Source organism: Arachis hypogaea, chromosome 6 (genome assembly GCF_003086295.3).
Source record: "Arachis hypogaea cultivar Tifrunner chromosome 6, arahy.Tifrunner.gnm2.J5K5, whole genome shotgun sequence".
Lineage (NCBI taxonomy): Eukaryota > Viridiplantae > Streptophyta > Magnoliopsida > Fabales > Fabaceae > Arachis > Arachis hypogaea.
The window spans coordinates 66,607,687-66,628,391 of NC_092041.1; the positions used below are offsets into that span (position 1 = coordinate 66,607,687).

Here is a 20,705-nt window from a genome sequence, read left to right on the forward strand (position 1 = left end):
GTCAATAAACATTGCCTATTAATAAGTCAATCTCATATAGATGGCATATACTGACAGTAAAAGGGGGCACAAAACAAAGTTAAGTACCCAGCCGTTTCTCCTCTACAAAAGAATAGCAACTCAATAGCAATTAGCCAACTGTTATTAGAGGCAGATTAGCTCATGGAAAGCAAAAAATCCACCAGTATTATAAACTATAATATCATTCCCTTTCTGACACATACACACTCAGACGCATAGATAAACCAGGTAATATAGTAAAGAGCAGGGTCGGCAAATATAACAATGTTATTATCTTTTTATTTTAATTTTCAAATAATTTGTTTATTTATTTCCATTATTTAAGTAAAATACATTTTATTAATATGATAAACTAATCAATAATTTAAATAAATAAATAAGTAAAGTTCGTCACAGAATAAAGCAATGAGAACACTTGATATCAGGATGGGGAAGTTGAATAGAGAAAGAAGAACCTTAGCGTTAGTACAATTAACTTTCTGAGCAGCATCCACAATAGCTTTCCCAACTGGATGTACTGAGAAGCTTCCGTACCTTGGATTCAGCTCCAACCCAGCTCAGAAAAACTCCAGGTTCTGTTTGTTCAAGTGACCTTCACAGAAAACTACTGTGTAGTTAGGAGAGCAAGTATGTTTTCTTATGAGAAAGCACATAACAAGATAGAAGAATGTTTTGGAGGCTTTTCATCAAACAGCTTACATGCATCATTCGAAATGCTTTGATTAAATAAAAAATTCATCACAGCAACCAAATAAATCACAAAATCAAAAGCAAACCCTAGCTTAATCTCAAATCGGAAATGAAATCAAGCAGCAATTAAACTAACTGAAAGAAAATATAGTCACCATCGATGTTGGGTTTGAAGAGAAGAAAAAGTCACTGAAGGAGGATTAAAATTTATACTCATAAAAGTAGAGTTAGGTTTACCGAGAGTGATGATTGACAACGACGAGAGTGATGGAAGTCCCAAATGTGTTGATGATGGAAGAATGCGGTGGATGACTGTGGTTATGGAACAGCGGTGATGGAAGAATGTGGCACTGAGGAGCAAGATTTGGAGTGTGAATGGAGTCTGAAGCTGCTTGTGAAACTCGTTTGGAGTGTAACTGTGGAGCTCGAGGGTATAGAAGCAACGTTTAGGTTTAAGTCAATATTACCGACGGAAATTTTTAAATTACAAAGTCTGTAATAATTTAACAAAACGCACCGTTTTTGTCCATTTAATTACAGATGAAAAATCCGTCTGTAACCATTTTCCACGAAAAAAATTAATTTTTCCGACAGAATTATCGACGAATTTTCTTTTCCGTCTGTAATTTATGCTAATTCATTTTTTTTATTTTCCGACAAAAAATTCCTTTGAAATTTCGTCTGTATTTCTGTGGGATAAAATCCGTCAGAAATATCCGTCTGTAATAACTAGCTTTTTAGTAGTGTTAATGGTAAAATGTTGTATTTAAAATTTGAAAAATATAGTGGTAATTTTTATCAAAAGTATATATTAACATATTGTGAAGAACTCTCTTGTTTAGAAGTTTTAGAATTACAATTGTGCTAAATTGATGTTCTCTTATTTTTAGTATTTTCTTTTATCTTTTCGATAAAATTCGGTTTAATTTTTTTAAAAATTAAATAACGATAATTCTTATCAAACGAATAAATTAACATATATGAACTCTCTTATGATTTTATATAATTTATTTTAAATAATTATTCTTTAAATTAGATTTTAATAAGTATTGTCAATGTTAATTTTCTCATAATCGTCTATCATCATTAAATCACTTTTGAAAAAGTAAATGAGAGAAAAAAATATAGATTAATGAATACTATACTATTTAAGAAAAAATTGTAATAACAAAATAGAACAATATCAAATATCTAAAAATAATTGTAGAATTATTTTGATTTTTCTTTTAAAATATATTATAAATAGATTACAAAGGCATTTATTGTTTTCAATTAATTATTAGTTGATCATAGAAGAATCCAATGAAGGACCCAACATGCATTCTATAAAAGTAGTAGCCAAGCTTGATCCTCTTAACAAACTACTACAAATGTAATGTGCACACTTCACAGTCTACTATGACTTATGCCTGTGGGGCCTCTTCCATATTCTCTGAGTATATAAATTTAATGCTATATGTATATCCTTGGGTGAGAGATAAAATCAAGCTGCGAGAGAACCACAATACGATGGAGTGATGGACCATCTAGCTAGCAAAGTAGCAAGCAAAGCAAGTAACAACTGGGAATTAGAACTGATATTCTCTGTAGAACTAAAACGCTAAAACAAAAATGTTTCATTAGCAATGTTATTCTAAATTATTAATATGCTTAATTAATTCTAGTAGGTCCCTAGTACTATGCATTATTATTATGAGAAGCAGCAATAGACAAAAAAGAGTGGGAAACCACAATTGAGAATTCAAAGGGTAAACTGTTAATAGAAATTGAAATCAATTAAGTTGTTTGAGGATAGTACTGCACACTAAACTGTGGGATCCGCGTTTGTGTCGTCTCTCTGAAATTCACAAAGACGCAACTCTAACGTTGAAAATTGGGACGGGAATTTTATATTTTAATAAATAAATTAATTATAATAATTATTGAAATAAATAATTTAAAAAATATTTATTAAAATAAATATTCTTTTCTTATTTCGTTTACAGTATAAACGAGACAAGACAGGTGGACGCAATATGAATATATCTCGTTTATATTGTAATACATATATTTAAAAGAAATTTGAAAATAATAAAAAATATTAATAATATCAATAATATAAATTTTTAGCATGCAATTGGAACATAAAAATGTTGGTAAGAGAGATTAAAATGAATAAGTTTGATCAGTTAGTACTCAAAAGAGAATTGAGACGGTTATTATCTCTCACGTGAGATAACCGTTTCAATTCTCTTTCTATTATCCCCATCAATTTTTTTTAACAATTGGCAAATAATTTTTATGTACTCTTTTTTGAGTACTAATTGATTAAACATATCTATTTTTAAAAAATTTAAATTAAATTATGGTCCAATTAAATTGATTTAAATTTGAAAAATAAAAATAACCGTTTACCGATTTTTAGAAAAGATTGATGTGATAGTGGGAAGAGAATTAAAACGGTTATATTCCACGTGGATAGTGAGAGATAATTAGCGTGAAAGATAACCGTTTTAATTCTCTTCCCACTGTCCCATCAACCTTTTTGAGTACTAATTGATTAAATATATCTATTTTAATCTCTTCTATAAACTTTTTTATGTACTAATTGCATGCAAAAAGTTTGGATTATTAATAATATTAATATTTTTTATTATTTTCAATTTTTTAAAAAAATACATATATATATATAAATTATCTCAATTACAGTGTAAACGAGATAAGATATGGATATTTATTTTAGTAAATATTTTTTAAATTATTTATTTCGGTAATTGTTATATTTATTTAATTTACAAAAATAAAAAATCTGACAACACGGTGATGAAAACTCACGCAAATTGTTTGAATTAGGTTTCAAAATGGTCCTTAAAATTGGCGTCGTGCATTAAAATTGTTTTTGAGATTCTAATTGCACCAATAACATCTTTAAGATTGACAAAAATACACCACGTTAGTCTCTGACTTTCTGGCCCGTTTTTCATTAACGACGTAATGACATGGCTTGATAACGTGAGCTGTTAGTGACACGTGTCACTCCATAATTTGGCCACATGTAATGGTATGATGATGTAGTGACCAGTGACACGTGGCATGCTGATATGGATGGTTGTGTCATGTGTCACAATGCTATTTGGTCACGTGTTCGTTTGTGCCACGTGTCGCAACAGTATTTGTCCACGTGTCGTCCATTATGTCATCATTGTAGATGCACTAATTAGTCCATCACTTTACATTAAGTGACTCATTTTAGTCCCACAAATTGAATGTTGTAACCATCCTACCCCATGAGGCCTGAGATTTCTCATTTCTCATGATGTTCGCCGACATGAATAGGTTTAAATATATATCCCGCATAGGTAGTGTTCCGGGGGTTACCTGAAACGTGTAGCTCGGTCGTCTTGAAAGGCCCGAGGTGGGGGTTCAGGGACCCGAGCTTGATATGTGGAGTGGTTGGTGGTTGTACCTGCAATGACACTCCGATGCTTAAGTTAGCATGGGTCCAAGCAGATATGTGTAGAATGTGGAATGAATGCCATACCTGGGTGCTCCAGTGTATTTATAGTAGTTGGCCGTGATCTTCCCTGGATAAGATATTCTTATCTTATCTTATCTTTGGGAGTTTTATCTCTATCTTTGTGGAACCGCCTCTTCTAGGCCTTTTCGGCCTTTAGGTTTTGGGCTGCGTTCCTTTTGATGGGCCTTCCTTGCTTTATTGACCCGAGGTCCGACCTTTAGGCGTGAGCCTTAGGACGAGGTCGGACCTTTTATGAATTGGCCGAGTTGGAGGAGCCCGGCCAGGGTATGAACAGTGCCCCTGCTCGAGTTCGTCCTTTTTGGGAGGTCGAGCTCGGGCATAGTAGTTTTTCAAAATTCAAAAAATGGCCGTTCCTGCATTTATTGCATTTTACCGTTTCTCCTCGATTTCCGTTCGGGCTCTGTGAAGGCATTATTTATTTGCTCCCTTCCTTTTTCTTCGTTTATTCTGTTCCCTTCCTGTTTTTCTAAGTTTCGCCATCTCCTTTTTCGAGCACCGTTTCTTCTTTCTCTTTGTTCTTCTTCCCCGAATCTTTCTGTGTGTCTTTCCGGGGTTTCCTCTGCACCGCCGTTCCGTTCTCCTTGCTTCGGAGCTCGTCATCTTCGTTTCTTTCTTCCAGGTTTGTTCCCATCTCTTTTCTTGTGCATATATGCTTCTGTTCTTTTGTGTGGCTCTTTGTTTGTTTCTTTTTCCTTTATGCCTGGGTTGCCCCGAAAGAGGCGCCGCCATTGCTTGTTTGTATATGGGGGGGGGGGGCTCTTTTTGTTTTCTGGTGTTTTGTTCCGGGCTGCCGCATTTTCTTCGTTCGGGTTTTTGTTTCTTGCTTTGCTGAATGGGTTTTCGCTGTCTACTTTATGTGATTTTTGCTTGCTGTTTTATTCTTCTTTGTAGGTAAGAATTTTATGTCTCGAAAGGTTCTTCAAGCGATGTCGACCAAGATTCCATGTGGTCTTGGTTGGGTAGACCTTCTTCCTCTAAGAGTCCCTTCTGTGGTAGATTCTGAGTATTTAGCTAGGTTCCGTAGGCACTGTAGCATATGTGAAAATAGAGAGTCTGAGAGGGATTATGAACTAGTAGCCCCGGATTCCGAGGAGAGAGTGTGCTTCCCGCCCTTAGATAGTTCCGAGAAGCTCTTCTTTTATGCTTATGATTGTTTTTTCTCTAAGCTGAGTGTCCGACTTCCCTTTACCGACCTGGAGTCCGAGGTGTTATGGTCTTGTAACCTTGCCCCTACGCAGCTCCATCCAAATTCTTGGGCGTTTTTAAAGCTGTTTCAACTTTTGTGTCAGTTTTTGGGCGTCGCTCCCTCTATTTCTCTTTTTTCCTACTTGTTTGTGTTGACGAAGCCAGGGTCGGGTGGTGGGAAGGTATCTTGGGTCTCTTTTAGGGCTAACCAGGGAAGGAAGTTTTGTACCCTTTATGATGAGTCCTTTCATGATTTTAAGAACTTTTATTTCAAGGTCCGGGCTACTGGAGACGTCCGACCTTTCTTTCTAGATGAGAGTGGGGAGCCTTCCTTTCCTCTTTGTTGGCAGGAGAATGTAGTGTCTGCTAAGTATACCTTTGAGAGTCTAGATGAGGTGGAGCAGGCCTTTGTGGGTGTGGTGAGCAGTTTATGGGGTCGGGCACCTCACTTGGACACGAAGAAAATGTTGGGAGATCCAAGCCTTCTCCGTTCCGAGTTAGGTAGTTCCCGACCTCTCCGAGATTCATCATCTTTTTTTAGTATTTTGGTTTTGCTTGTTTTGGTGGAGTTTCTGATGTGGTAATCCTTTTTCTTTTATTTCTGCAGAGATGTCTTCTCAGGCGGATTCCATGAAGTTCCTTCGTCGGACAAAGAAGTCTGTGGCTGCTCGAAATATCGAGGCTGGGGAGGCTTCTGCCCGATCTTCTCCGCAGAAGACTACTGTGGGTGTTACTACTCGGTCGAAGACTATTCCGACTCCCCAGTTCCGAGCTATAAATCAAGATCCTCCGACTTCTGGGCCTGCTACTTCTTCTCCTCCTCCGTCCTCGGGTCCTCCTCCCAAGAAGCAGAAGACCTCTCAAGAGCTTGCGGGTTTTAACGATAAGGATTTCGATGCTCTTGGTTGGATTGAACAGCATATTCTCCCTCAGACTTTCATTTCTACTGATGATGTGTCTATGGAGCACCATTTTCAGTATATGGCGCGGAGCTGCGTCCGGATGGCCAGTCTTCATGCTGCTATTGCCCGGGAGTTCAAGAAATCCCCCATTGGTGCGACCAGCTCCCGACTTGAGAAGGCTCAGTCTGAGTTCGAGAGGATTAGTGAGCTGAAGGCTGCTAGGATTACTGAGCTGGAGGCCTCTTTGGAGAAAGAGAAAGCTAAAGCTACCGCGGCTGTGGCGGCAGCGAAAGCATCTGAGGAGATGGCGAAGGCGGCGACGGAGAATTATACTCGGATATATGCCGAGCTTGTGGAGACGAAGGAGAGGTTGCAATCCGCTCAGGATGAGTTTTACGAGCTAGAAGGTCATGTGGCTAAGGGTATGGATGCTATGTTTGAAAATTTGAAGGCTCAGGTCCGGGTTTTTGCTCCTGACCTGGATCTGAGCTTATTCAGTACGGATAACGTTGTTGTGGAGGGAAAGATTGTTCCTGCTCCCAACGAGGATGAGGTTCCGGTGTCCGACCCCAAAGTTCCGGTTGCGAACCCGACTTCACCTTTAGCCGGGAATGGATCTGGTGTGGAGGTTTTAAACCGGGATGACGGTGTCGTTGATGCAGTCCCGATTTCTACGTTTCCTCCGCAGCCTTCTGTTGATGTGGAGTCCGGAAAGGACCTTGATCCTCTGTAATCTTTTATTTTTGGTTTTTTGCCCGGCCTGTGGGCTCTTTTGTTTTTGGATGGTTTCTGTGAACGCTTTGGACGCCTTTTTGCTATTAGCTACTTGCAGTAACTTTTTAGCTTATTATGCAGTGTTTTGTTCGCGCTTTGACTTTTTGTTCCACTTTTATGCTTTTTAGTTGTTTTTGGATAACAACCTTTTAGCTAGCGCTTGAAACTTTTGTTTTACCTCTTCCTTCGATTTCGTTTTTTCGCTTGTACTTTTTAGTTGTTTTTGTATAGCAACTTTTTAGTAAGCGTTTTCGAAATCTTTGGCTTTCGCCGCTTTAAGGCTTCTTTCTTGGATCCGGGCTTTTTCTCGGACCTCGGGCATTCGAGTACCTCCCTTTGTTGGGTCCGACCTTGTCGTTGGTCGGCCTTTTAAGTTATTTTTGTAATCTCTTTTTATTTGGCTTTTTGAGCCTTTTCAGAGTTGCTTTATAACTTCTCACATTAATTTGAACCTCGTCGCTTTATCTTTGCCGACCTTTTGTGGTCTCTTGGCAAATGATTTTTTGCGTTTTGCCGAGCATAAATTAATGCGCCTTGGCGGGGTACTTTTCAAGATTTGTTTCATCATGAGGCAGAAGAAAAGAAAATAGAAAAATTTGATTAGTATTAAAAAAGAAAGAATATTTACAAAGTGTTTACCCTTGACTAGGTCGGGTGCCTTACTTGACCGGGTGTCTCATTAAAAAACCCTTGTAGGGAAAAAGAGTACACCTCGGGTTAAATTTTTCTAGCTGTAGTACCGTCTTAGATTACAGGCGTGCCAGGCCCTGGGCAGCTCATTGCCTTCTAGGTCGGATACTTTGTAATAGCCTGTTCCTAAGACTTCTGTTACCTTGTAGGGTCCTTTCCAATTTGCAGCTAGCTTTCCTTCTCCCGACTTTTGTGTTCCGATGTCATTTCGGATTAGAATCAGGTCGTGAATGGAGAAGCTTCGCTTTATTACTTTCTGATTGTATCTGAGGGCCGTTCGCCGTTTTAAGGCCTCTTCTTGGACCCGGGCTCTTTCTCGGACCTCGGGGAGGAGGTCGAGTTCTTCCTTTTGTGCTTGCGGGTTACCTTCTTCGCTGTAGAAGATGACTCTGGGTGACCCTTCATCTATTTCGATAGGAATCATTGCCTCCATCCCGTAAGCTAGTCGGAATGGCGATTCTCCCGTTGTAGAGTGTGGGGTGGTCCGATATGCCCATAGTACCTGGGGGAGCTCCTCGGCCCATGCCCCTTTGGCCTCTTGGAGTCTTCGTTTTAACCCGGCCAAGATGACTTTATTTGCGGCCTCTACTTGTCCATTGGCTTGTGGGTGCTCGACTGAGGTGAATTGCTGTTTGATTTTTAGTTCGGCCACCAAGTTCTGAAAACTTGTGTCCGTGAACTGTGTTCCATTGTCTGTTGTGATGGAGTAGGGGACTCCGAACCTTGTGACAATGTTTTTTGTATAGGAATTTGCGGCTTTTCTGAGCCGTAATGGTGGCTAGGGGTTCAGCTTCGATCCACTTTGTGAAGTAGTCGACCCCTACTATGAGGTATTTGACTTGCCCCGGTCCTTGGGGGAACGGGCCGAGTAGGTCAAGTCCCCATTTTGCGAAGGGCCATGGTGCGGTGATGCTGATAAGGTCTTCGGGCGGTGCCTTGTGGAAATTGGCGTGTTTTTGGCAGGGGGGCATATTTTCACAAATTCCATTGCGTCTTTCTGTAAGGTCGGCCAGTAGAACCCGGCTCGGACTACTTTTTTGGATAATGCCCGAGCTCCGAGATGGTTCCCACACATGCCTCCGTGGACTTCTTCGAGGACGTTCTTTGTTTCTGAGGTCGGGACGCACCTAAGGAGGGGATTTGAGAATCCTCTTCTGTATAATACGTCGTGAATTAGTGTATAATTCTGGGCGTCTTTCGTGAGTCTTTTAGCTTCCTTTCTTTCGGCGGGAAGAGTTCCCGACTTCAGGTAGTTGAGTATGGGGGTCATCCATCCTTGCTGTTGGTTGGATATATTTAGCGTTTCTTCCTCTCTTAGCACTGAGGGGGATTGTAAGGTTTCCTGGAGGAGACTTCTGTTGTTGCCTCCGGGCTTGGTGCTGGCGAGCTTTGAGAGGGCGTCTGCCCGGGCGTTTTGTTCCCGAGGTATATGCTGAATCTGTATCTCTGAAAAGTGGCGTAGTTGTGCCTGTGTTTGATCTAGGTATTTTTTCATGGTGGGGTCTTTGGCCTGGTAGCTTCCATTGACTTGTGATGTGACGACCTGGGAGTCGCTGAAGATCGTGATTTTCTGGGCTCCGACCTCTTCGGCTAGCTTTAGGCCTGCTAGTAGGGCCTCGTATTCGGCTTGGTTGTTCGAAGCCTGGAACTCGAAATTTAGGGATAGTTCTATCCGCGTTCCTTGGTCGCTTTCGAGTATAACCCCGGCTCCGCTTCCAGTTTTGTTTGAGGACCCGTCAACATACAGGTTCCATGAGAGTGGGGTTCCAGGAGTCTCAGTGTATTCTGCGATGAAGTCGACTAGATACTGAGATTTTATGGCAGTCCGGGTTTCATAGTGGAGGTCGAACTCGGACAGCTCCACCGCCCATTGCAGTATTCGTCCTGCCAGGTCTGTTTTTTGGAGGATGTGTCTCATGGGTTGGTTTGTCCGGACTTTGATGGTGTGGGCCTGAAAGTAGGGACGGAGCCTCCGAGCTGTGAACACTAGGGCGTAGGCGAATTTTTCTATCTTCTGATAGTTTAATTCGGCCCCTTGTAGTGCCTTGCTTACAAAGTATATGGGGTGTTGTCCTTGGTTATTTTCTCGTATTAATGATGAAGCGACTGCTCGATGTCCAACCGAGAGGTATAGTACGAGCTCTTCTCCTTTTAAAGGTCGGGTTAGGATTGGTGGCTGCCCGAGGAATTCCTTGAATTCTTGAAAGGCTTTTTCGCACTCCGGGGTCCATGAGAAGGGTTTCCCTTTCTTTAGGAGTGAGTAGAGAGGTAGTGACTTTATTGCTGATCCTGCTAAGAATCTTGATAGGGCGGCTAGCCTTCCATTCAGTTGTTGTACTTCTTTGACACACGTCGGGCTCTTCATATTGAGTATCGCTTGGCATTTGTCCGGGTTTGCTTCGATGCCCCTTTGAGTCAGCATGAAGCCCAAGAACTTTCCGGCCTCTGCGGCGAAGGTGCACTTTGTCGGGTTAAGTCTCATGTTGTGTTTTCTGAGGGTACCGAAGATACTGGTGAGGTCGGTCAGCAAGTTTTTGTCTTCTTGTGTCTTTACCAGCATGTCGTCGACATACACCTCCAGCTGTAATCCGATGTGCTCTGAGAACACTTTGTTCATTAGCCTCTGGTAGGTTGCCCCTGCATTCTTCAGCCCGAAGGGCATTACTACGTAGCAGTAGTTTGCCCTTGGGGTTATGAACGAGGTCTTTTCTTGGTCGGGTCCATACATCGGGATTTGATTGTATCCCGAGTATGCGTCCATGAAGGAGAGATATCTATAGCCTGAGGCTGCGTCTACTAAGGCGTCGATGTTTGGTAGTGGATATGGGTCTTTGGGGCAGGCTTTGTTGAGATCCGTGTAATCGACGCACATCCTCCATTTTCTATTGGGCTTTTTCACCAGGACCACGTTTGCGAGCCATAGGGGGTATTTTACTTCCCTAATGAACCCTGCATCTAACAGTGCTTGTACTTGTTCTTCTATTGCTTGCATGCGCTCGGGTCCGAGCTTCCGGCGTCTTTGTTGGACAGGTCGGGATCCCGGGTAAACTGATAGCTTATGGCACATCAGGTCGGGGCTTATGCCTGGCATGTCGGAGGCTTTCCAGGCGAAGAGGTCGGAGTTCTCCCTTAAGAGGGTTATGAGTTCCTCCTTTAGGCCCGCTTCGAGGTTTGTTCCTATGTTTGTTATTTTTTTAGGTGTGTTCCCAATCTGGACGTTTTCGGTTTCTCCCTCTGGTTGTGGCCGAAGATCTTCTCGGGATTGAACTCGCCCGAGTTCTATTGTGTTGATCTCTTTCCCTTTTAGGCTTAGGCTTTCGTTGTAACATCGCCGCGCTAGTTTTTGGTCGCCTTTTAGGGTAGCGATTCCTTTTGCGGTAGGGAACTTCATACAGAGGTGTGGGGTCGAGACTATAGCTGCCAGTCTGTTTAGGGTTGGTCGCCCAATGAGGGCATTGTATGCTGAAGTGACGTTGACTATAATGTAGTCGATGCTTAATGTTTTAGATTGCTCGCCTCTTCCAAAGGTAGTGTGTAGCGAGATGTATCCTAAGGGATGGATTGGGGTATCCCCTAGCCCGAATAGGTCGGTGGGATAGGCCTTTAGTTCTTTTTCTTCAAGTCCGAGCTTATCGAAGGCCGTTTTGAATAAGATATCTGCCGAGCTTCCCTGGTCAATCAGGGTTCGATGTAAGTTGGCGTTCGCTAGGATAATGGTGATCACCATTGGATCGTCGTGCCCGGGTATTATCCCTTGAGCATCTTCTCGGGTAAATGAGATAGTAGGTAACTCGGGCAGGGAACTGTCTTCTCGGACGTGATAGACTTCTTTGAGGTGTCTTTTTCGCGAGGATCTGGATGTTCCTCCGCCTGCAAAACCTCCATTTATCATGTGAACGTGCCTTTCAGGGGTTCATGGGGTTTGTTCGGCCCGATCTTCGTTATCTCCTCGCCTTCTCTTCCTGGTCTCTTCTCCTTTCTCTGCTATGTATCTGTCGAGTTTTTCTTCTCTGGTCAGCTTTTCTATAACATTTTTTAGGTCGTAGCAGTCGTTAGTAGAATGACCGTAGAGTTTGTGATATTCACAGTATTCGGACCGATCTCTCCCCGCTCTCTTGTGTTTCAGCGGTCGGGGTGGTGGGATCTTTTCGGTGTGACATACTTCTCTGTAGAGGTCTACCAGGGAGACTCGGAGGGGGGTGTAGTTGTGGTACTTCCGTGGTTTGTCCGAGTTGGGTTCTTCTTTCTTCTTCTGTTCCCGATCCCGATCTCGGAATGGGTAGGTTGATTCCTTCCTAGAAGAGTCTCTTAGCTGGGAGGTTTCCTCCATGTTGATATATTTTTCTGCCCGCTCCTGCACCTCGTATAGGGAGGTCGGGTATCGTTTGGATAGGGATTGGCTAAACGGTCCCTCTTTTAGGCCGTTTTCCAGTCCCATGATGGCTGCTTCAGTGGGCAAGTGTTGTATGTCCAGGCAGGCTTTGTTGAATCGCTCCATGTATTCTCGGAGAGTTTCTTGGTTACCTTGTTTGATCCCGAGTAGACTGGGGGCATGTTTTGCCTTATCCTTTTGAATAGAGAACCTTGTTAGGAATTTTTTGGTTAGGTCTTCGAAGCTGGTGATTGATCTTGGTGGCAGGTTGTCGAACCACTTCATGGCTGACTTGGTGAGAGTGGTGGGGAAGGCTTTGCACCGAATCGCGTCGGAGGCGTCGACTAGGTACATCCTGCTTCTGAAGTTGCTGAGGTGGTGACTTGGATCGGTGGTGCCGTCGTAGAGATCCATATCGGGTGGTTTGAAGTTTCGCGGTACCTTCTCCTTCATGATCTCTTGCGTGAAGGGATCATGGTTGCCTTCGGGGGTGGTGCCGCGTTCTGTCCGGTCTTTCAGGTTGGCCTCTATTTTCCGCAGTTTTTCTTCTAATTCTCTGCGCCTTCGAGTCTCCCTCCTCAGATCTTGTTCAGTTTCTTTCTGCTTTTTTATGTCCCCTTCGAGTTGTTTCAGCCGGTCTTGTTGTGCCCGGACTGCTTCTAGAATTTCCGAGCTCTTCTCTTTTTCGGAATTTTGTGGATCTTTGTTTGGGAGTGATGTCTTTGGGCGATTCTGTTTTTTTTCTCCTGGAGTGCGTGGTGATAGAGGGCTGTCCGGTCGTTCTCCGGTGTCAATTTCGTCCTCTTGTTCAGGTGCAGCACGGTCATTGCTGTGAGGGTCGTCCGCCATGGTAGAGGGATGACTTCCAGGTCCCCGGCAACGGCGCCAATGTTCCGGGAGTTACCTGAAACGTGTAGCTCGGTCGTCTTGAAAGGCCCGAGGTGGGGGTTCAGGGACCCGAGCTTGATATGTGAAGTGGTTGGTGGTTGTACCTGCAATGACACTCCGATGCTTAAGTTAGCATGGGTCCAAGCAGATATGTGTAGAATGTGGAATGAATGCCATACCTGGGTGCTCCAGTGTATTTATAGTAGTTGGCCGTGATCTTCCCTGGATAAGATATTCTTATCTTATCTTATCTTTGGGAGTTTTATCTCTATCTTTGTGGAACCGCCTCTTCTAGGCCTTTTCGGCCTTTAGGTTTTGGGCTGCGTTCCTTTTGATGGGCTTTCCTTGCTTTATTGACCCGAGGTCCGACCTTTAGGCGTGAGCCTTAGGACGAGGTCGGACCTTTTATGAATTGGCCGAGTTGGAGGAGCCCGGCCAGGGTATGAACAGGTAGTAAGTTAAAATTATAATTCGTAACGCTAAAACTTTTTAGCTTTTCCAAATGATAAGTTTTGGGTAATTAATTAATTACCGTTATAATCAAATTTCTTTTATTTTATTAATTTATTAAGTTCACTGAATAATAAATTAGTAGAGGAACAATTATAAATGCATCGTCAATCAACAATTGGTAGATGATCACAATTTCTATTCTTAACCCAAAATACTTTTGTCATAGGATAAATCAAACTAATGCTTTAGTCATTCTTATGAAAAATCTTAAGATCAACTAAACCATTAATTCACCTAAGCCAATTATAATTTAACCATGATTAGAAGCAACAATGTCACTCCTTTCTTTTCCATTATTGCCACGGACAGCACCTCTCCCCTTCTCAAACCGTGATTTCATCTCATGGTTAACTAACCTAGTAGATGCTTAGTCATTAAACTCAAGTACATGTATTGTCTTATTCACCAACATCAGCCACAAAACACACATGCAAGCTTACACCCGTTATTCACTACATTGTCCTCATTCCACTTATTCATTTGCTCACACACAATCTGAAAAAAAGAAGAGAGAAAGAGTGAAAACCGAAGTGACCCAACAAACACGGTTAGCTTGTCATCTTCCTCTTCCCTTCAATTTCGGTAGGAGGTTGAAGAATGTAGCCCTCCTCTTCCTCTATTAACCCTTATAGAATTGAAATTCTTTACTGGGTAAGCTAGTCTTGGCTCTCCCTCGCTTCTATACGATTCAGTTTCACCATTATTGAACAATTCAGCCTTGCTCTTTCTTCTAGTTTAGGAAGCTCAAGGGAAGTTCCTCTAGTCTCTCTATTCCACTGAGCCATTCGATCAGAGAAGGTGAGAGTTACATCTCCTCTTTTCTGATGGTCAGAGTTTGGCCCTAAGACCCTAAGGATAATGATGAATGAAATTAAATTATGATGCATTAGGTGTTGTAGTTAAGAAAGTGAGTTTAGGAGCAAAGCATATCAATTTTTGACATCACCAAGTAAGGGTTAGGATAATTAGATTGTTAATTTTGTGGCTGTGCCTGTGATGAGAATTGATGAAGTATTATATGCTTGACTGATGATAAATATGATTCTAGTATGTGTTTGAATGATGGATAGGATATATGAATTGATATGTTTGGTATAATGCTGAAAGGTGAAAGCTTGACTTTGTTTAGGTACTTGAAATTATAAAAATTGTCGAGTTTGGGTTTTTAGGTTATGTTGGTTGTGAAAGCAACCCTAGATAACTGAAGAAAAGTTGGAAATATGATTTTGAAAGGGATATAAGTTCAAATGTGAGTTATGGTATGTAAGGTTGTTGAAAAGGTCCAAGGCAGAATTTTCTGCATAATTGACAGTGGAATAGACCAGTTTTTTGGAAGCAGACCAGGTCCTATTTTTGAATGAAACTATTTTTCTATAAAATTTTATGTGTTATGAGCGTCTCATAAAAAATTCAGAATTTATTGATGAGTAGTTTGGAAAAAACGAGTTTTTAAAGATTGATGGATTCTACAGAAAATTCTGTTTTTCTACTGCAGAAGCACCAACTTCCAACCCACTTAATTTACAATTCTGAAGCGTTTTTGAGCTGAAACCAATGGAAGTTTCAAGCTTTTTGCGTCCAAAATATTTAGTTTAAATTTTGTGTCAAAAATCTTTTTAACCAATTAGATATATAGCAAAAAATGTGAGTTGCTTGCTGGATTTTGAAAACAGATTTTTAAAAGGCATGACTGTGTTTCTAACCTCATAACTTCTTCATGCGACATGATAAAGATCTAGAATTTGATTCATTGAAAAAACTAGAAGATTCTTGCATAAGGTCATAAATTTTGAAAAGCAATGGGTGAAAATTGGATTTTTAGGGCATTTTACAAATTTACTACCCCCTGTTATTTTTCTGCACTTTTAAAAAAATCGTGACAGCATCTTTTTAAAAGAGATAGTACAAGTTTAAACTAAGACCAAATTACCTCAATACCAAGTTTTAGATTTTAACACAGTAGTATTAATACAGCCAAGAAAGATTTAAGGATAATTAGTGATGCGGAGGTATGTATAATTAGGCGGTGATGCGGAGGTACGTTTTATAATATTGGATGTGAATATAATAAAGGAAGAGAAAAATAGAGAGTCATATGTAAAAGGGGTAATGGTAACGGAAATGAGTTGAGAAAAGTATATATTGAATGGGCCTTGTGCCAGACTGCTAATGCGAAAGAGCCCGCTTAACGGATAGTCTGAGATTGCTAATGCGGGAATGTTCGCCTAACTGATAGTACTGTTTCTTACTATGATGCACATTAAAATGTTATTATAAGGAGGCCTAACTGACACAGTAAAGGAACCATATTCAGGTTCGCTCCGAGTAACGTCGAGTTGCAGGTAGACAACCGACTCATGAGCTCATGACCTGCGCTAGGAACATGCATGCATCATCTTGTTTGCGCATATGAACTTCCTGTGAATTGTTTATTTCCATTTTCTAATTGTTTATACTATCTACTCGTTGAATGGATATTTGTGCCCTGTGTCTCTATGTTTGTTCTTTTTCGGTTTCAGGACAAATTAGAGACAAAGACCCTAGGTTCCCCGTTTACCTTGCTGAGAACTCTAGGTTCTCACCCTTCTTTTCTTTCTTTCTCTCCCTCCCCAGATGGGATCGGCAGAAGAGTCAGTTGAGTTTTGGATTTCGGTACATCGTCCACATTTCGATCCTGGCATTCCGGAGATTGACCTAGCTGACATTTTACTCATTTTGATGATCAGTAGTATTACTTTTCCCTCACTTTTGTAGTACTTTTAGAGGGGTATGACCTCTTAGTAGTTGGTTCCAGTTTAGGAAACCCATGCGAGGATTGGGACCGACTTCCTTTTTTGTATCTGTATATAACTTGGTGTTACACTCGGCTTTTGATAGATAACATGTATCTCTAAGCTTAACTCTTGTGTATATTTATATATATGTATATATGTTATTTTCTGTTACCAAGTATTTATCTGTGATATTGATTTGAGTATTAACCTTGCGAGCAACTAGATGATTTTTTTATGATAAATAAGTTAATTACGCTGAATCGGTCAAGGCTTATATTAATATTTGCTTATAAAATCCGAGTCTAGAGCCAAGTAGGTTCGTACGATAAGTAACACCTAAATGAGATAGTCCATTCACCAGTTTTTTCTCATTTTTTCTCTATAAACTTAAAATTCTCAATATCTTTGAATGCATTAATTTCAATTCTATTTTTTCCCATGTTATTCAAATATAAGTGCTTTTATAAAATATTTTTTCTCTTGCGAATACCCCTAACCGCCATCTTGGAATTGACGTGAAGGCATTTCAAGCACCCTCACTACCATCTCCGACCTCTTTCGTCTAGACCGAAGAGGTCAGAGATGATAGTGAGGGTGCTTGAAGTGCCTTCAGTCTAGCCCATTTACACACAACGAAAATGTGTATTTCATAAGAACAAAAAAATATTTATTTTAATTATTAATTTCTTGTTAAAAACACATGTTTTTTTGATGAAAAATGTGTCTAATCAATCATATAATTCTTTTTTTATAATAACATACTTTTATATTACAAAATTTACTAATATTAAATTATTATAAAAAATTAAATAATTAAAACTAAAATTTTAAAAATTTTTATGAAAGCACTTGTATTTAAATGATATATGAAAAAATAGAATTGAAATCCGTGCATCCAAGATATTGAAAATTTTAATTTTTTTAAAAAATAAAAAAATTGGTGAAGGGACTAGTTTGGTGCATGATATTCAATTTTAGGGACTAAAATGAGTTACTTAATGCAAAGTGATGGACTAATTTAGTGCATCTACAATGATGACATAATGGACGACACGTGGACGAATATTGTTGCGACACAGAGCACAAATGGACACGTGGCCAAATAGCATTGTGACACATGGCATAACCATCCACATCAGTATGTCACATATCACTGGTCACCACATCATCATAACGTTACACGTGGCCAATCTATGGAGCGACATGTGTCACTAACAGCACACATCATCAAGCCATGTCATCACATCATTAATGGAAAATGGGTCAGGGACTAACGTGGTGCACTTTTGTCAATCTCAGGGACGTAATTAGTGCAATTGGAATCTCAAGGACAATTTTAATGCGCCACGCTAATCTCAGGGATCATTTTGGGGTTTAACTCCAAATTATTTTAAAGAGTTAATAGCTATTTCTGACCATGGATAATGCAGATGTTGATAAAAGTGAACATAAAAAAAATGAAACTATAGTTATACACATATAAGTTTTGTTCGACAAGAATAACCAATCGTTAAATTTTAATTGATAATTTCGTAAATACCCTTATCCTTTTCTCTTTTTTCTTCGTCTTCCTTCCATAACTACCATCACTTCTGTCACATCCGCCTCAACCCCTAAATTTTCTCACGCTAATTTAACAAATCCTAATTCCCTCCTTTCTTTTGGAACGAGAATCCACATTCTTTGGTTCCTTAACTAGTTTCTTTTCTTTTGCTAAGCATCAATGTGTTTGGAAGAGCGAATCCGATTCGATTTGTGGGGAATGAGGAGGAGCATGTTGCGGCGGTTATTGACACCGCCCTTAAGACCTACACCCAAGAGGAAAGGCTCCCTATTCTCAGCAACGACACCACCGAATTCACTCTCTACTGCCACTATGTTGGATCTGATGGTACTTCCTCCAATTTTTGAAACCCTAACTAGCTCGGAGGAAAAACAAAACCAATAACTGCTGGAGAGAGAGAGAGAGAGATAGAGAGAGAGAGAGAGAGAGAGAGAGAGAGAGCAAAGAGGTATCAATACTAAATCAGAGGTTGATCGGAAGTGAATCAACGACATCCTCGACAAGCAGGCTAGAGCGTCGTCATCATCAACATCGAGGTCGAGGCCAATCAACGGTAGGGACCAAACCCTCATTTCTCTTATCTGGCAAGTCTTCTTCCCCACTTGACCAAGCTCTCGAAGACTCTCGCTCCACCGCCTCCGCCACTATCTCCAAGTACTCTAATGCTTCCGACGAGAAATTTGAGACTGACAGCGAGGAGTCTAATGTTAGTGGTTCTGATGGAGATGACACATCGTGGATCTCGTGATTCTATAATTTGAGAGGGAACGAGTTCTTCTGTGAGGTAGATGATGATTACATCTAGGATGACTTCAACCTTTGTGGATTGAGCAATGATGAGCGGATAATTTATACGCTTTTTGGCATTGTTTTTAGGTAGCTTTTAGTAAGTTCAAGCTACTTTTAGGGATGTTTTCATTAGTTTTTATGTTAAATTCACATTTTCATACTTTACTATGAGTTTGTGTGTTTTTCTGTGATTTCAGGTAAATTCTGGCTGAAATTGAGGGACTTGAGCAAAACTCTGATAGGAGGCTGACAAAGGACTGCTGATGCTGTTGGAATCTGACCTCCCTGCACTCGAAATGGATTTTCTGGAGCCACAGAACTCCAAATGGCGCGCTTTTAACGGCGTTTAAAAGTTGACATCTAGAGCTTTCCAGCAATATATAATAGTCCATACTTTATTCGGGAATTGATGACGTAAACTGGCGCTCAACGCCAGTTCCATGCTGCTGTCTGGAGTAAAACGCCAGAAACACGTCATGACCCGGAATTGAACGCCCAAAACACGTTACAACTTGGCGTTCAACTCCAAAAGAAGCCTTAGCTCGTGGATAGATCAAGCTCAGCCCAAACACACACCAAGTGGGCCCCGAAAGTGGATTTATGCATTAATTACTTACTCATGTAAACCCTAGTAGCTAGTCTAGTATAAATAGGATAATTTACTATTGTATTAGACATCTTGGGACGTTTAGTTCTCAGATCATGGGGGCTGGCCATTCGGCCATGCCTGAACCTTTCACTTATGTATTTTCAACGGTGGAGTTTCTACACACCATAGATTAAGGGTGTGGAGCTCTGCTGTACCTCAAGTTTCAATGCAATTACTATTATTTTCTATTCAATTCTCTTTATTCCTATTCTAAGATATTCGTTGTACTTCAACTTGATGAATGTGATGATCCGTGACACTCATCATCATTCTCACCTATGAACGCGCGTGACTGACAACCACTTCTGCTCTACCTTAGACCGGGCGCATATCTCTTGGATTCCTTAATCAGAATCTTCGTGGTATAAGCTAGAATTGATGGCGGCATTCATGGGAATCCGGAAAGTCTAACCTTGTCTGTGGTATTCCGAGTAGGATTCTGGGATTGAATGACTGTGACAAGCTTCAAACTCCTGAAGGCTGGGCGTTAGTGACAGACGCAAAAGAATCAAGGGATTCTATTCCAACCTGATTGAGAACCGACAGATGATTAGCCGTGCTGTGACAGAGCATTTGGACCATTTTCACTGAGAGGATGGGATGTAGCCATTGACAACAGTGATGCCCTACATACAGCTTGCCATGGAAAGGAATGATGTAAGAAAACTGTAATTTGAGCAGTAGGAAAGCAGAGATTCAGAAGGAGCACAACATCTCCATACACCTATCTGAAATTCCCACCATGGGAATACATGAGTAACTTTATCTTTATTTTAAGTTTATTATTTATTATTTATTATTTTCGAAAACCCAATAATCAATTATAATCCGCCTGACTGAGATTTACAAGGTGACCATAGCTTGCTTCATACCAACAATCTCTGTGGAATCGACCCTTACTCACGTAAGGTATTACTTGGATGACCCAGTACACTTGCTGGTTAAGTTGAATGGAGTTGTGTCCACACATAGCATAGAGCCACAATAATGATTCCATACAATAACAAAGAGACCAACTTTGATGATCACAATTTCGTCCACCAAGCAATCAAGTACTTTATTATGGTTACGCTCTTGATTTGATTTAAGATGTTGAATCCTCCCATGGTGACACGTAGGATGTTGGATTTTGCAACGGAAGTGGTGGTGGTAGTGGTTATCGAAGGAAGACAAAGAAAAAAAAAAGAAAGGAAAAGGATATCTACGGAATTATAAAAAAATTTAACGATTGATTATTTTTGTCAAACAAAACTTATCTTACATGGGTATAACTTCAGTTTTAATATTTTATAATTAATTTTTTTAGCGTATGAATCTTTTATGACTATTTACTTTTATTTTAAATATGTTAGAAGATTTGTTATTTAACTAAAAAAA

At 40.5% G+C, this 20,705-nt stretch overlaps 1 pseudogene; it reads left to right on the top strand.

Annotated features, from left to right (window-relative positions):
- Positions 1-1,045: 1,045 nt before the first annotated feature.
- On the top strand, positions 1,046-20,446 carry LOC112805602 (uncharacterized; annotated as a pseudogene).
- Positions 20,447-20,705: the final 259 nt, after the last annotated feature.